We start from the raw sequence: 18,595 nt of genomic DNA on the forward strand, positions 1-18,595 counted from the left end.
CTGTGGAAATTTACATGTTCTCTTCAGGCAGTCATCTTTATAAATCTCATTGGAAAGGCACCAAACAAAAGTTCCAGCATCATCACCTTGCCCAATGCAGATTCGAAATTCATCACTGAATATGACTTTCATCGAGTCATCCACAGTCCACAATTGCTTTTCCTTAGCCCATTGTAACCTTGTTTTTTTCTGTTTAGGTGTTAATGATGCCTTTCGTTTAGCTTTTCTGTATGTAAATCCCATTTCCTTTAGGCGGTTTCTTACAGTTCGGTCACAGACGTTGACTCCAGTTTCCTCCCATTCGTTCCTCATTTGTTTTGTTGTACATTTTTCGATTTTTGAGACATATTGCTTTAGGTTTCTGTCTTGACGCTTTGATGTCTTCCTTGGTCTACCAATATGTTTGCCTTTAACAACCTTCCCATGTTGTTTGTATTTGGTCCAGATTTTAGACACAGCTGACTGTGAACAACCAACATCTTTTGCAACACTGCGTGATGATTTACTCTCTTTTAAGAGTTTGATAATCCTCTCCTTTGTTTCAATTGACATCTCTCGTGTTGGAGCCATGATTCATGTCAGTCCACTTGGTGCAACAGCTCTCCAAGGTGTGTTCACTCCTTTTTAGATGCAGACTAACGAGCAGATCTGATATGATGCAGGTGTTAGTTTTGGGGATGAAAATTTACAGGGTGATTCGATAATTTTTTCCTCAGAATTGAGTGATTCCATATTTTTTTCCTTTGCTTGGTCTAAAAAAGTAACCGTTACTGACTGCCACAATCTTTTTTTCTTGATTTCTCATAGTGTTTCTTAAAGCCAGAAAGTTGCCATTTGAAATGACTTTAGTTTTGTGTCATGTCTGTGATCTGCTTTTTTTTCTACAAAATTAAACAACTGAATGAACATCCTCCGAGGCCGGTGATTCCATAATTTTTGCCAGGGGTTGTAGAAAGAAGTTGAACTGTCTGGGTTTAGGGGTGGTTCCAGAGAAGCATATATAAGATGCCTAGAAGAAGGTTTAGGTTTGAGACATTCCACATGCGTTGTAGGTTGCATACATGAAATCTTTGCTATTGTTGGAACAACCACTGGGCCATCCTCAATTTCAACAGCATCCAGTGTAGTAATGGGTATTAAGTTTGCAAAGCATATCCCTCTATGATTTTTATGAACACGTCTATGGAAGCAGACCACAGTCTCAACTTGTTGAATTTCCCTCCCTGGCAGATAAACTGCACTATCACCGTAGTGGATTTTCTGCACTAATTTCCCCACTAAGCTTATGGATTCCACAACCACATTTGTCATAAGCCTTGTAGGGTCTCTAATCACCTGCTCCCTGGACTGCTGTAAATTTGCTGTAAATTCCTAATGTTACCCTCCCTACAGTGTTGCCACAGTTACTTTGAAAAAATCCGATTACTGATTACTCCTTGAAAAAGTAACTTAGTTACTTTACTGATTACTCAATTATAAAAGTAATTAAGTTAGATTACTAGTTACTTTTTAGTTACTTTCCCCAGCTGCTGACAACAACCCTCTGCCACCTCAACATGACAATGATACCTGTTTTGCCAAAACTCACTTTATAGTCACCCTTTTTTGACTTCAATGAAAATAAATACTTGTTTTAGAAAAAGTAAAATAAAGACCTCTTTCTTAACCTCATATTTAACTGTTGACAGCACTGTAACAGTAAAACTTGCCATTTCTAACCTACATTGTTTATAAATGTAACTATTAAATTCTTTCTAACATTTTTTTAACATTTAAATTCTAAACATTTTACTTGTCGAAATTATTATAAGTGGTATTAGTAGTTGTAGTAAAAAAAAGGCTTCAAAACTGGAGCTTTAATCTAGGGGTGTTGTGGGGGGATCACTTCCTTGCCCCACGCCCCCATTCCATCTGGATTCGCCCCTGCTTTGGCGTTTGAGCACAAAGAATGGATAACATTTATTTATGCAGAAAACAACCAGATTTACAGGTAAGAAAGTTTTATTGCGTTTTCACATCATGTGGTCCTCAGAAAGAGAGTTTAGGTGCATTTGAGTGGAAAATAGGGTTAGTTATTGATGCTTCGTGGAGGATCAGCTGTTTTTTAGCAAGCAGATATGGAGCCGCTCAGCTTAGAATTCTAAATAAAGGAGAAAAAGCATAAAAATGTCTTTGTAAAGCTCAGTGCAGGTGTGCTGTTGTCACTGCGCTTTAAGAGGTGAGGACAAGTCGTATCTGCTGCAGAAAACCGTGGATGAAAAGCTCACAGCTCGCTTAAATTGGGCAGTGCAGTCGAACCCCAACCTCCTGCCACGACCAAGTTTAATGCTGCTATCGACCCACAATGCAAAAATAAGAGTAACGCACAGTGACTTGGAAGTAACTTTAATCTGATTACTGATTTGGAAAGATTAACACGTTAGATTACTCGTTACTAAAAAAAGTGGTCAGATTAGAGTAACGCGTTACTAAGTAACACGTTACCGGCATCACTGCCTCCCTATGATAAAAATTACAGACCTCTCCATTCTTTGTAGGTGGGAAAACCTGCAAAACTGGCAGTAGATCAAATACTTATTTCTCCCACTGTAGGTCAAAAGTTTAGCCCCAATTTTCCCATGATGCAATAAGCATATAACAGAAGAGGGGGTGTGTGGAGCTGAGCCAGGTAGTTTGATGTAGCTATTAAATTTCAGAATTGTATTGCCAAGAGTGAGTTAGTCAGAGAATCAAGTGAGGCGTGACTCAGTGGGCTAACATTGTATAGTCCCTGAATGCTGCAGCATGCAGAGTGTGAAACAGTCCATTGTAAGCCAACATCAGCTGAGGACATGCACTGGGACAGAAGGAGAGATTGACAGTGAAGAACAGTGCAAAGTGCAGAGGTACTTGCATGGCCTCTTAGACCTTGGCATTGGTGGAAAGATAGAAAGGCTGGAACATAGGGAGAATGAAAGAGAACTTAACATTTAATGTGCGGGCTACCCCAGAGCAAGAGGGCTGGCTCTGCCACTATACAGGGTTCTCTGCATAAGACATAGTAAGTGACATCTGCTTAGACGTGCACTACAACAGAGAGTAATATAGAGAACAAAGCCTGTACAATGTACGAGGTCTGTTAGAAAAGTATCCGACCTTTTTATTTTTTCAAAACCTGATGGATTTGAATCACGTGTGCTTGCATGAGCCAACCTTGAACCTTTGTGCGCATGCGTGAGTTTTTTCACGCCTGTCGATTGCGTCATTTGCTTGTAAGCAGCCTTTGTGTGAGGATGGGTGGAGTCTCGTCGTTTTTTCTTTGCAAGGAAATGGCGGAACGACTGGAGCAGCGCGACTGCATCAAATTTTGCCAGAAACAGGTGGAAACCATTCGGATTATTCAGACGGCTTTCGGTGACGATCCTTTGGGCATCACACAGATTAAGGAGCAGTACAACCGGTTTAAAGATGGCCGCACTATGGTGGAGAGCGAGCTGCGCTCCGGGCGGCCATCAACATGCTGAAATGACCGGATCATTTCCAAAGTGAACGCTGTGGTGATGTGGGACCGTCGTGTGACTATCCGAAAATTGCGGAAGAGGTGGACATCAGCACTTTTTCCGTACATTCCACTGTGACAGACGATTTCGCCATGAAAAGAGTTGCAGCAAAATTCATCGGCACAAAGCTGATGGCGCAGCAAAAGCGCCTTTGTGTTGAAGCCTCACAGGACATGTTGTGACATGCCCAGCCCTTCCACCATTTGGAAGATTCAGACAGCTTTCTGTGGGTTTTCAGTCGTGTGACTATCCGAGAAATTGTGGTTGAAGATGAACGAGCACCCATTCTTTTAACATAACATTTTTTTCATTCTTTCTGGTCAATAAATACATATACTAAATGCAATATAGTAAATGCTTAATACAGTACCAATAGTCTCTTATTGCCTTGATCTCCATAGGTTCAGGAAACATGTTGTAAAAGTATTGGGGATACAAAAATAAATCAAAAACTTAAAATGAGGGGAAAACCAGGGTGACAGCTCGTATGAGTGACCCACAAAAACATCGAGCTGACAGGCAAGCATTCACGATGCCACTGTGATGATATCAAGATATCAAGAAGGACATGGACGTATTTAAAAAATTAATAATTTCAATAACTGCATTTTCACAGTAGGCTATATGTAATGTTTTCTGTTTAAATTCGTAATAAGTACTAGTTGACAAAGATCTATTCTGAATAATTTGTATTTCTGAAAGCAGTACAACTATCTCTTCTCTTTCCAACAGGCACAGGAAGAATTTGGTGCCAAAATGTTTCCCAGGGTTATGTGACCTCTTTTTTTTTCCAGACTGTCATGTCAAAACTCTCTGTGTAAAGGACTCTAACCATCACATCACCCCTGCATGCAGGCAAGCCGAGACACCGCTGAGCAAAGTGAGAGCCATGACGAACTCAGCTGTATGTATGGAAACACACATCTGCTTTCCTGAATCCAGTGAAAAAGTCCTTATATGGCCACTAAAGATATCTTCAAGAACACTGCAGCTACTTTAGCATCCTCACATCATAGAAGAATTTGTATGCAAAGTTGATGGAGCGTGCAATAATGCCAAATGTATGGGAGAAAACTGCACAGGTGTTGTTTGTTTTTTTTGTTTTGTTTGTTTTTTTGGCAGCTCCTGTTTGTTTAGTTCAGGGTTGCCACAGCGGATCCAGCTCAGATCTGCATTGGGATTTGGCACAAGTTTGATGCCAGATGCCCTTCCTGACGTAACTCAAGTTATACCTGGAGAAACCGACACCGCCCCTGGTCTTCCGATGATGTCTACCATCCAAGTATTAACCGGGAGCCACTCCGCTGAGCTTATGAGATTTGACAGGATCAGGCTTACTCAGAGCAGACTGGCTGCAAATAATTTAAAAATGCACAGTTGTGATGTGAGCAGGGCTCACAGTGGCAGGGCTGTGAAACTGCGGATCCACGTAATTCTGCGGATTTCATCATGGGGAGGAGGGGGGCTGTTAGTGTTTTTCTCTGTAATCGTGATTGTCACTGAGTTTTTAAAATGCCTATCGCAAAGTGTTCTCTTTTTTTTCCGACATTGTGCAAGTTTTATAAGTCCGCGGCGGTCTGCAGACACTGATCAGTGTGTTACAGATATACAGTACATCAGTTTCCTCGGATTCCGCAGAGTTTTGAGGAGAAAAATCCCTCTCTCAAAGCCTGCCTGTTGCAACAGTTGTCGTAAAGTGCAACCTGGTCTCACGGCAAGTCGTGATTCAGCAGCACAAATATACATTATTGGTTTGTGATATTGTGACGAAAAGCGCCTCATTTTCGTCACAGCAGCATGAATTCATTCTAATTCATTCCGAAATGGCTGCACGAAATTAAAAGGGAAGCGGGGGGGGGGGGGGGGTGGTTATGGTTAGGGTGGGGGGGAATGAGTAGGACTACATTATACTTAAGTTTAGGGTTGGGGGTAGGAGTAGGGTTAGTAGTAGTGAGTTAAAAAAAAAACCCGTTCATGAAATTAGTCAAATTTTCATGATGGGGAGCACAAAAAACAAACAAACAAACAACAGCAACAAAAAAAAACGTGCAACTGGGCTGTAAAGCAGGACTGGTTGGTTGCTGCACTATGTGGCTCCTGTGCAAAGTTTAAGCTAAACATAGCATGTGGACATAGCAAGCCTTTAAGTTTTTAAAAGAACAATTGTGCAGCATATCTCTGTCACGGACCGACGTCGGGCAGAGAGAAGATGGTGAGAAATATTGCTTGAAAAAGTCTGATAAGGACAAGAATCTGGAATTTTCGCTAAGGACAAGAATCCGTGGAATTGTTGCAGGCTTCATCAACGCACCTGAAAGATAAAAGAAATGGGGAAAAATGAACTGTGTCATCAGGAAACACGGTAATAATTTTTCCTCTCTCTGGAAAATAAACATTGTGACGTTTAAACAGGATTTTAGACAAGATTATGACTTTTTTCATTAATCTAGATTTTCTTTCATTGGAAAAAAGACTGTGGCTTTGAATGGATTTACATGAATTTACACAAGAATGTAATGATTTTTATTAATGTAGACTTTTTTTTATGGGAAAAAGACACTGTGGCTTTGGTGGATTTACATGAATTTGATTGATTTACAGGAATTTACACAAGAATATGTGGCTTTTTTTTTACTATTGTATTATCATTACTATTTTATTATTATTACTACTATTGTATTATTATTGTTGATATTTTACTGTGATTTTCAAAATATTCTCCAAGATTTAGCTGCGTTTTTTAAAAGTTGTAACAGTCTTTTCAGTTTTCATGAATTTCATGTAGTTTAATTGTTCTGAGTTAATGCATTATTTGGTTTACAATTAAAAGGAAAATCATTCCAGTTCCTACTTCCACATCATATTCTTTTATTTCAACATGATCATTGACGGTTCAAATGAAAGGTTGAATGCAGGGTCATTTAAATATGCACTAATTTTGGGATTTTTCGTTCCAGGAGATGCTGAAAATGTATCATTAGATGAAAAAAATAATTTGGTTTCTGGGAGCCCGGCTACTGGGGACCTATGTTCCCCCAGACCCCCTGCAAATTTTCCTCATCTTTCACAATTTTCATTTCACAGCCCTGCAGTAGGACAAATGATGAATGTCATGTGACATAGACCCCACAATACAAATGACAAGGGTCTATTTAAGTGTCATATACAACCCCTGGCAAAAATTATGGAATCACCGGCCTCAGAGGATGTTCATTCAGTTGTTTAATTTTGTAGAAAAAAAGCAGATCACAGACATGACACAAAACTAAAGTCATTTCAAATGGCAACTTTCTGGCTTTAAGAAACACTATAAGAAATCAAGAAAAAAAGATTGTGGCAGTCAGTAACGGTTACTTTTTTAGACCAAGCAGAGGAAAAAAATATGAATCACTCAATTCTGAGGAAAAAATTATGGAATCACCCTGTAAATTTTCATCCCCAAATTAACACCTGCATCAAATCAGATCTGCTCATTGACATTGACCCTATGCCATGACATTGACCCTATGTGTCTTTTTGCAAGGAATGTTTTTGCAGTTTTTGCTCTATGGCAAGATGCATTATCATCTTGAAAAATGATTTCATCATCCCCAAACATCCTTTCAATTTTCCAAAATATCAACATAAACTTGTGCATTTATTGATGAAGTAATGACAGCCATCTCCCCAGTGCCTTTACCTGACATGCAGCCCCATATCATCAATGACTGTGGAAATTTACATGTTCTCTTCAGGCAGTCATCTTCATAAATCTCATTGGAAAGGCACCAAACAAAAGTTCCAGCATCATCACCTTGCCCAATGCAGATTCGAAATTCATCACTGAATATGACTTTCATCGAGTCATCCACAGTCCACAATTGCTTTTCCTTAGCCCATTGTAACCTTGTTTTTTTCTGTTTAGGTGTTAATGATGCCTTTCGTTTAGCTTTTCTGTATGTAAATCCCATTTCCTTTAGGCGGTTTCTTACAGTTCGGTCACAGACGTTGACTCCAGTTTCCTCCCATTTGTTCCTCATTTGTTTTGTTGTACATTTTTCGATTTTTGAGACATATTGCTTTAGGTTTTCTGTCTTGATGCTTTGATGTCTTCCTTGGTCTACCAATATGTTTGCCTTTAACAACCTTCCCATGTTGTTTGTATTTGGGCCAGATTTTAGACACAGCTGACTGTGAACAACCAACATCTTTTGCAACACTGCGTGATGATTTACTCTCTTTTAAGAGTTTGATAATCCTCTCCTTTGTTTCAATTGACATCTCTCGTGTTGGAGCCATGATTCATGTCAGTCCACTTGGTGCAACAGCTCTCCAAGGTGTGTTCACTCCTTTTTAGATGCAGACTAACGAGCAGATCTGATATGATGCAGGTGTTAGTTTTGGGGATGAAAATTTACAGGGTGATTCGATAATTTTTTCCTCAGAATTGAGTGATTCCATATTTTTTTCCTTTGCTTGGTCTAAAAAAGTAACCGTTACTGACTGCCACAATCTTTTTTTCTTGATTTCTCATAGTGTTTCTTAAAGCCAGAAAGTTGCCATTTGAAATGACTTTAGTTTTGTGTCATGTCTGTGATCTGCTTTTTTTCTACAAAATTAAACAACTGAATGAACATCCTCCGAGGCCGGTGATTCCATAATTTTTGCCAGGGGTTGTAGAAAGAAAGACCCTTTGGCTGCTCCCTTGATTTCACTTAGTGTCACCACAGGAGATCCAAGGTGGATCTGCATGTTGATTTGGTAGACGTTTTACACCTGATGTCTTTCCTGACGCAACTCCATATTACATGGAGAAATGTGGCAGGGGTGGGGTTTGAACCAGGAGCCTTCCACACAGAAACAAAGCACACTAATCACTTGGCCACCACCCCTATAAGAGAAGATATTGCCTCGTGGATTTTTTTTTTTTTTTTTTTTTTGTCTGTCAGCACTTTATAATGTTTTTGGAAGAAAATGTTCAATCAAAAGCATTGATATTAAACTTCAGTAGGGATTAAGGGGCATAAAAAAATAAGCAAACAACATTCTTTATCATCCCAGAGGTGTCCACTGAGACCTTAACAGAGATCAGAGGCTATGACTGTGTAAACTGAAGTTAAAGTGAGAGAAAAGCGAAACCACCACATCGACTTTGGACCAGTTTTTCAAAGCAGAAGGGTGATTCTTTAACTACGGGCACTATTGGCCTTGTAAATGTAATATCCACCACACCATTGCCTTACAATATAAAGCCCCTGGGGCAACTGTTTGTTGTGATTTGGCGCTATATACATGTGCTCTGATGTCACTGTTTATCTCCATAGAAACTACCCAAACAATCTTTCATACAAACTGTTTAGGGACATTACAGTGTTGTGGTGGAAATTACGGCAATAGTGTGGGACAACTACATTTTGTCATACAACTACAGTTGTATGACATTGAATACCCCAATTATGTTTTATCTTACTGATATTTTATTCAGAGATATTTTAAAACATTAGAAAAACGTTTCTTTACCATTCATTTTTATCATTAAAGATCAAAAGTCTGGGTGTGGGACAAGCACACAACGGCAATATTTGCATAAAATGATGCTGAAAAAAGGTGAAAAAGTCATCATAGACTACTAGAACAAATTTCTTAACACACTTTCATTGTAAAGATAACTATAAAAGGACATAATAAGTGCCCGCAGTCTAAGAATCACCCAGAAATGATATTCTCATGCAGACTCTGGCAGCGCTTGGCACAAATGCTGTTTATTAGAAGAAATCTGAGGGATGGGAGAGAAACTGGGCTCACACCGTGGGGCTGTGTGAGACAGATATGGACTGAGAGAGAACATCACAAGTCTCTGAGCTGGAGTTTTTCTGTCAGCCAGCGATCCCTGCAGCTCGCCCTAGGGCCTGTTGGCAAAGAAAGTTCCCAGAGCTCTCCACCTGCAATGTCACGTTGAGTACACAGCAGCCAGAGCAGAAATGAGGTTACTGATCATGTTTGTTCTCTCATGCTTGCTGTCTTTTGCTTTCTTCCTCCTCTTGTTTTGACACACCCACCTTCTTTTTTTTATACCGGCATGCAGCAGTTCATTTTCAGTACTGTGTGTCTGTGTGTGAAGAAAAATAACTTGAGCTTTGACCCAAATTGGACCAAAGTTGGTGTAATGGCAGTCAGACCAGTGCAAAGTAATTTCATTTTAATAAAATATGGTTGAGAGTCATGTTCAAAAGCCAAGATCACAGTTTTTTGCTTGATTGTACTTTTTTTTCTTTTTTGCTGGTGGCCGGGGGTGGTGGGGGGTTGTAAGTCATATTATTCATTATTCATTGTTTCTGGGAACTTTGACCAAACCAAGAAGAAAGTTCTCCCTCACTTTTTCCAACATGTGAGTTTTGCCACAAGAGGAGCCAACACATTGGACCATGTCTATACCAACATCAAAGCAGCATTAAAGCAGCCCCTCGCCCTCATCTTGGCTTGTCAGACCACATCTGATCACACAGTAGTAGCCAGTAAACCAGTATGTCTGGTATTTATATTATGTATTTCTATTTATATTTGCAAACTGTTCTTCTGTTTTACTTTCACTTTTGATACTCTGTGTGCGTCTTACCCTGTGTGCTGCTACACAGTGCTGGTGGAACCTCAATGTCCCTGAGTGAGTCTTCCCAAGGGATCAATGAAATTCGAGCTAATCTAATCTAATCTAATCTCCATCATGCATACAGACTTCTGCTCACCAGAAACAATCCCTCCATCAAACAGATGAAAGTGTGACCAGAGGGGGCGATGACAGCACTCCAGGGATGCTTCAAATGCATGGACTGGTCAGTATTCAGAGAGGCTGCTACCACAGACAAGATGGCAGACATTGAGGACTGTGCTGAAGCTGTATTTGGTTACATCTACAAATGTATGGAGGACATGACTGTCACAAAAAAGCATCACAGTGAGTGCAAACAAGAAACCGTGGATGGCATCTGAGTTGCGTACCCTGCTGAAAGAAAGAGATGCATGCTTAAAGTCTGGAGACACTGGTGCCCTTAGAATCGCCAGAGCCAAGTTGAATAAGGTCATCAGACTGTCTAAAAGGGCCGATGGATGTAAAATTCAGGAACAGTTTCAGGATCACATGGACTCCAGGAGAGTCAATTTTAATGGACGCCAGGAGACTGTGGCAGGGAATCACATCTGTTTCACACTATAAGTTCACCCCTGCAACCCGTGATGACAACACTGACTTCCTGAATGAACTCAACAACCACTTTGGATGTTTACACGCACTAAATAAAACTCCACTGGCCAAGGCCACCCTGCTCGAGGATGAGGTGGCTCTGGGCCTTGATCCAGTTGATGTCTGTCGGACTCTTGAAAAAAATAAACCCATGGAAGGGTGCAGGTCCAGATCATATACATGGCTGTGTGCTCAAGGGGTAGACATTATTAACATCTCCCTGGATCAACCAGTTGTGCCTTCATGCTTCAAAACATCAGCCATCATCCCAGTGCCCAAAAGACCCTCCATTACCACTCTTAACAATGGCCACCCTGTAGCCCCTCACTTCCATAATCATGAGGTGCTTTGAAAGACTAATAAAAGAGCACATTACCTCCATTTTACCTCACACATTCCATCCCCTACACTTTGCGTACCGACCAAACTGCTCTGAAGAGGATGCCTTCTCCACTGCTATCCACCTGTCCATGGAACACCTGGAGTGGAAAAATGCATGGGTCCAGATGCTGCTGACTGATTTTAGTTCTGCGTTTAACACCATAATCCCACAGCATCGGATTGACAATTTGGGCCCAATGGGATTGAACACCCCTGCTAAACTGCATACTGGAGTTTTTGGTGAACAGGCCTCACTTTGTACATGAAGGTAACAACAGCAGGTTGAACACCATCATCTTAACCAAAGGCTCTCCACATGTGTGTGCTGAGGCCCCTCCTCTTCACCCTTATAACCCATTACAGAGCTGATGATCGACTTCAGGAGGAGATTTCCCCCCCATACACCCATTTACATCAAGGACTCTGCTGTGGAGATTGTGCAGCAATCAAAGTTCCTGGGGGTTCATGTCTCTGACAACCTGACCTGGTCTCTGCACATATCCTCTGAATGAAAAGGCCAACCAGCGTCTACACTTTCTCCACACTTCACAGAGTGCCCATCTGAGCCTGGGTGTCCTCACCTCCTTCTATAGAAGAAAAATAGAGAGTGTACTAGCCAGTCTTATGTCTCTGTGACATGAAAGTAGTAGCCTTGCATATAGGAAGGCACTGTGGAGGGTCATGAGGGCAGCAGAGAAGATTATTAGGAGCAGGCTGCCAACCATTGGTGAACTGACAGAACAGTGCTGCTTGTTCAGGGCAAGAAGGATAATCAGGGATACTTCACAACCCTTTAACAATCTGGTTCCCCTCCTGCCCTCAGGTAGATGCAACCTGGTCTCACGGTAAGTCATAATTCAGCAGCAGGAAGTATACATTAATCTATTAGTTTGTGATATTGTGACGAAAAGTGCCTCATTTTCATTCTAATTCATTCCGTGATGGCTGCACAAAATTAAAAGTGAAGTGGGGGGGGGGGGGGGGGGGGGGGCAGGGGTGGTTATGGTTAGGGTTGGGGGAAGGAGGAGAATTAGGTTATGGTGAAGGTTAGGGTTGGGGGTAGGAGTAGGGTTAGTAATAGTGAGTTAAAAAAAAAAAACATGAAAATTTGACACATTTCGTGACAGGTGCACGAATGAAAAATGTGAGACTGGGCTGGGTAGATGATACCGTAAACTGAGTTGCAAAACATGCAGATTCAGGGACAGCTTTTACCAAACCGCCATAAAACAGTTAAATAGAAATTGATAGAAAGAACTGTGCAATATAGAATGTAGGATATACAATTCACTGTAGCATCTGGTAGCAACTCTATTCTTGTAGCATTTTCATATGTGCAATCTGTCCTTTATTTCTTCATTATATATTGTGTATACACAGATACACAGTTATTGATAGGTTTAAAAAAACTTTCGCACACCTTGTATTCTGTGCTTTATTCTGTTTTTTATCTATTCGTGCAGCACATTGATATTTCATTCTGTGATAGCATCTGTGGTATTTTTTACTGAATGACAAAATGAGTCTAAGGAGATATTTAGATATATAGGAGATATTTATACAAGCTATTTTGAAAATCTGATTGCAGGTAAACCTATGAGTGCTCTGATGAAGTCATGTCACCCCTTTCACTTTGGGTAGTTTTGAAAGGTAAACTTATTCACAACGGTTATTTTGAGGAATTGCTTTCATTTACAACTATACTTACGATTTATCTCATCATTACGTGTCCTTCAACTTTGGGTGTCACTGAAATAACTTTGTAAGTCAAACTGTTTGGTGTCAATGTGGATTAAAATGATAAATAGACTGCATTTACATAGCACTTTTCCATCTGCATCAGATGCTCAAAGCACTTTACAATTATGCCTCACATTCACTCATTCACACCGATGTTGGGGTGCTATCATGCAAGGTACTCATTACTAGAGGTGGGCGGATCGATCCTAATATCGATAATATCAATACCAACGCTGGTATTGATACTGAACAATCCTCATGTAAAAAGATCCATACTCAAGCTTTTTTCTCTCCCGCACGTACTGACTGCTGCGCACGCAGATTCATCAAAGTCTACTCTCTGTCTGTAAGAGCAGCGCTGCGCTGTGTCACACAACATGGAGCAGCGCACCCTTGTATTGTGGTTTGTCAGCCCTCTACCTCAGGAGATTTTGTTTTAAGTTGTGTTGAGTGATATTTTTTTAAACAAAAATGTTGATTGTGATAGTAAAGTATTTTGATGTCACATACAATGTTTGGTGAAATTCTATCCTTGGTCTTTTGGATCCTTTGGATCTATGAAGCTTAAATACAAAAAAGTATTGGTATTGATATTGGTGATACTTGGTATCGGATCAATACCAAAATTCCCGGTATCGCCCACCTCTACTCACTACATCCCAGCAGCAACCTGGGGATTATGGACCTTGCCCAAGGACCCTGAGTGATTTTCTGATCAGGATGGGATTTGAACCAAGGATCATCTGCTCTCAAGCCCAGTGCTTAACCACGAGACCATCACGTCCCCAAGCTAGCCCATCATCTTCCCAAAAAGAGAGAGGAAGTGTTGCCTGTTAATTCGGGATAATGTGGCTTAATTTTGGTCAGAATTGACCAAATGTCCAGGCCATGCAGAACTAAATAGTATCCTTTCACTGAATCACCAAAAAATCATTTGCACGAATCAGTGTCAAACATGTCAGGTGTGGATGTTCCACTCTGAGTGCCCATTTTAAGTTTTTTTGTTTTCTTTTTTCAGCAAATACAAGCGATAACTTGCCAACGGAAAACAAGCGAGACAGTCAATGCTCTCAATTGCAATTGCTCATGAGGTTTAACACATCTGTCAAAACCTGGCAGAGATGTTTGGAAAAGCGAGGTTACTATGGCAACAGCTCCAAACGTTTTCCATTTACTTATGTCCTGCATGATGCAAGAGGCAACGCCTTCATTTTCTGTCATCAGGGGTCTTCTCTCACCTTTCTGCTCAGAGAAAATGTATGAACAGTCGCTTTGGTCATTTCTAAAAGTTCAGAGAACACTAAGAAGCGAGCAACTTTAAATTCCTCTCTGAAAAATATCTGCATCACTGAATCAGTGTGAAACAAGCCTCACTTATTACACATTATTGTGATCCAGGTTTGACAGAACAAGAAACAACAAGCAGTCAGTGGTGTTTCTATGTCACACTGACACACCCCCTACGCTTCTCTCTGAGAGCTGAAAAACAATGTCTGGGGCAACCGTGCTCGGCTGATCCAGAAGCAGTCTCTAGTGAAGTGTTTCTCCTTCCTTAATTGGTGTACCCGCCACCATTTCTCACTTCTTTATGACTGGAGACACCAAAGGATGGGCAACATGGTGCTTTGTGAGGGAACGGCAAGGGGGAAAGGGAGATTTAGGAACATCCAGAGGGCATAATTACTAGCAAACGAGTGCACGGCTGCTATCATGGTATCGATGGGTTTTGTGGACTGGTGGCGAAGGCTGTGCACCCTCATTAACACTGCTCACCTCAGGAGCACAAAAGAGTGGACGTAAACAAGCACAAAGATGATAAAGAATGCTGAATTTTTCACAAAGGTGCAGACCAACACTTACATAATTGCACCACATGGGGAAACAATAACACACGCGCACGCACTGCAATGTTTACAGGCTCACATTTGACAGGGCTGGATCCAGAGTGAAAATCTGACAGATGCATTTTTTCCCAATGAGAAAATAAAAATCGTACGTGTCTTGTTATTCAATAATCTTCATTTTTTTATTTGTGTGAAACATACACTGTCACACTTCTTTTAATATATTTATTATACTTCATGGACCATAGTGAAGACTTATTTGTATAAATATGATGTCCAGACCCGCTGCAGACCAAACCCTGAATATCCGATTTTATTTGTACGTCCGTATGACTCTGACCCAAAATCTGTATAATTTACGCACTATAGGTTGACATGAAAACCAAAACTGTGATTCGGGATTATTTAAGATTTTTTTTTTTTTTTTAACCGATGATGAACGATGCGTAAAAAAAAAAATGACCGATGCAACTGCATCGGTCCAAACCAGTCTGGATCTGGGTCTGTTTGAGTATTACTACACAGGAATGTACTCACTTCTGTTGCAAATGATTCAAAATTGTATCACTTCTCAATAATCATCAATCAGCAGGAAAGGAATATTTGATTACTTATTTGGGACAACAGCCTCTCACAGTGCATGGTATTATCACCAAAAAACATTTTTCCTTTCAGTTAGAAGTTATATTATTTGATTATTTCTGTTTTAAGCAAACACCAAACCCCAGTGCTGCAAAGTGGAGCCAACACTGAAGTGCCAAGTCTTGTCGTTACTCAAATAGCCACATGAGGCTGGCTCAAAAAGAAAAAAAAAAAGTCACTCCCTACAGACCCACATGTTAAAATCAGACTAGCACATTGAGATTTCCTTGAAATGTAAGGTGCAATACAAATAACATGTATTGTTATTATTATTATTATTATTATTATTAAAATCGGTAACTTTACAGCTGAAATAAATGTACAGCCCGTACAGCCAGTTTCCTTCTTCCAAAAAAAACAAAAAAACAACAACAACAACAAAAAAAACATAAATGGTGTGATTTTTTTAAACTAACAGTTAAAGTTATTTTAAGCCATCAAGGTATGACTAATTTGGAGGGTGGTCACTTTGATTGTCAGGTAGTGTACCAGCTTGTGGCCTCACTGGCAGCAGTTACGAGCAGTGATTACTAGCTACTGTGAAATCAGCAATGTTTTTCTTTTTTGGCCATATTATTATACATATTTCAGATATCATGGATTGGTGTGTGGTCAATTTCACTAATTTACATTGAGTAAATTATATAGTATCATAGAATTTTATGTCAGCACCATTAGAACTGCTACCACTAATGAGCAGGTAATTTGGTGATACTAGATTCACTGATAGTACAGCTGCTGCTGAATCTGTATGCTGGTCATATTATTTAATATTATACAAATAATGAATTTTTATGAGTTCAATGGTACAAATATTTCTTTCACCAAATTAAATATTTGTTTCACTGAAAGAATGTAAAAACATTCATTATTAGTTTTATATAATGGCTAAAATAGATCGTTGTCATTTGATATTTTATTAATTTATAAACAACAGAAAAGGGACTGATATTTCATGTTCCACTGGTGTTTTGATGTCAATAGTGCAAAATAGCTCTCAGTCAACTTAGAAAAACAGTTAGATAGTTCAAAAATGTCTATGTAGTCCATGATGCCATGCACTGACTGTGTGTACTTCCAAAAAAAAAAGACTTTGTGAACTTCCTCAGTCCAGAAAAAAACATAACGTCAGAAATCTATCCAGCTTTTCATCCTAACAGCTCTTTATGCCTCCTGCCTGCTTGCAGTGTAGTAGATTAGTTTTGTGTGTATGTGCACCGTCAATTAGCTCCTTCAAATTGTCAACAGTCAGAAAAATAAATAAAATAAAAAGCCATGTTTAGCTAAACGCCACCCCGGCAGTGTGAGCATGTGTAGTGGTCAGGACGTGCAATAGCACATTTCATATAGCACAAAAATTGCACACTAAAAAAGAACTATTACACGGTAAATGAAGCACAGCAGCAAATGGTATGTATACTCCATGTCATGTGACATCCAACCCACCAATCAAATGACAAGCATCCACTCAGCCATTATATAAGAGCTCATTACCCGCCCATTTTAAAAACCATTGATAGTGTTCACAAACCTATGCATAAATCAAAAAACCCAGGTTAGCATTTTAGCCTCAGCTTGATTGGCAACTGCCAAACTTACCAATCTTGCTTAAGCTCCACCTCTTTACCTATTTATGGATTGGTCTGAAGTTAGGCAGAGTCAGGACCTGCCAAGATGGTGACATTTAAAACTGCCCCTTTTAGCATCAAACCTGCTCTTCTTAAAGCCTATGGGTGACATCATAAAGGGTTTGTCTGTTGCATATACTATGGTTTTAAGTAGGGATGAGTGAGTACACCACTATCTGTATCTGTTCAACCATCTGAAGTATCTGTATCTGTATCTATACTCGTAGTGGGCGGGGACTAAACCAGAAGTGGGCATGGTTTAACCCATAATGGCTGGGGCTTAAATCAGTACATTAATTTAAGTCTGAAATTGATATGGATTGATCAGAAGTTGCTATATTTATTGTTTGTTTAAAAACTATTTGCAGAACGGCCTCAAAATTGAGTTTCAAATCAATGTTTTTGATCACAAAAATAAGAGGACTATTTACGGAACAAGTTTTTTTTTTTTTTTATGAACTCAGGATGTGAATATTCTTAAGGTTATGAATGAATAACAGAACAGCCTTAGAATTCACATTTAATGTAGCAGGAAATTCTGAACTACTACGAATGCATGAACAAGAGTTGTCATTCTCAACACAACTTTCTTTTTTTAATTTTATGATCAAACTGTGATTTTTTTTCAATTATTTATTAATTTTTAATACCTAATGTTCTTGGCATTTTTTCCACACAAAGTTAAACAATATTGATTAAAGTGTGTGTGTCTGTGTGTGCATGTGTGTGTGTGTGTGTGTGTGTGTGCATGACTGTCTGTCTGTGTGTGCATGTGTGTGTGACTGTGTGAGAGGGAGAGAGAGAGAGGTTGTTCGACTGACCAGTTTATTTTTATGAACTGCATTGAGAAAGTGTCAGATACTGCATGCAGCCATATTCAATAAAAATATTAATATTAGCTACTTTGTGTGTTCAGCTATATGTAAGACTGTTTATTTTTTAATGATCTGTGTGATTCATGCAAACATCCAGTGATGGCAAACAGGGAAATAATATGTCAGCCTTGTTCACTGTATTCTTCTCAAAAGCACTGCGTTCAGTAGGAGCAAAGTTTTCCAACTGACTTTATATCACCAACAAAACGAAGAGCAAATGGTAAAATAAATAAATAACCTGACGAGAATGGAGGCAGTGACCGACGCAACAGGAGCCGTTTTCAACTCTGTCTTGTCAAAAGCACCGCGTACGATACGAAACAAGTTCACCAAATAACTTTAAATATCAGACAAACCAAAAAAGAGGCGAGCTGAAGAAAACTTAAGGTGGGCAAGAGTACTGAGAGCAACGTGAGCCAGAATCCAGCCAAAGACAGAGAGAGATCCTGTCTCTGTGTGTGTGTGTGTGGAGGCTGCAGCGAGACATGTCTGTGTAGGGAGAAGCGGGCGTTATGTGTGACTGACCAATCACAGAGCGTGAAGACAGTCAGTTAGCCAATGAGAATTTTCCTTCAGCACGAGCACAGATACTGATAAGTTTTATTCCGATCATGCTCGTGCTCATCAAAAATGTTTTATCCGTACCGGATACTCGTTTCAGTATCCAGCTCAACCCTAGTTTTGAGCCGTCATTATCGTTTGCATACTTTTTTCTTTTTTTTCAAACAAA

The sequence above is a fragment of the Thalassophryne amazonica genome, chromosome 8 (assembly GCF_902500255.1).
Source record: "Thalassophryne amazonica chromosome 8, fThaAma1.1, whole genome shotgun sequence".
Classification (NCBI taxonomy): Eukaryota; Metazoa; Chordata; class Actinopteri; order Batrachoidiformes; family Batrachoididae; genus Thalassophryne; species Thalassophryne amazonica.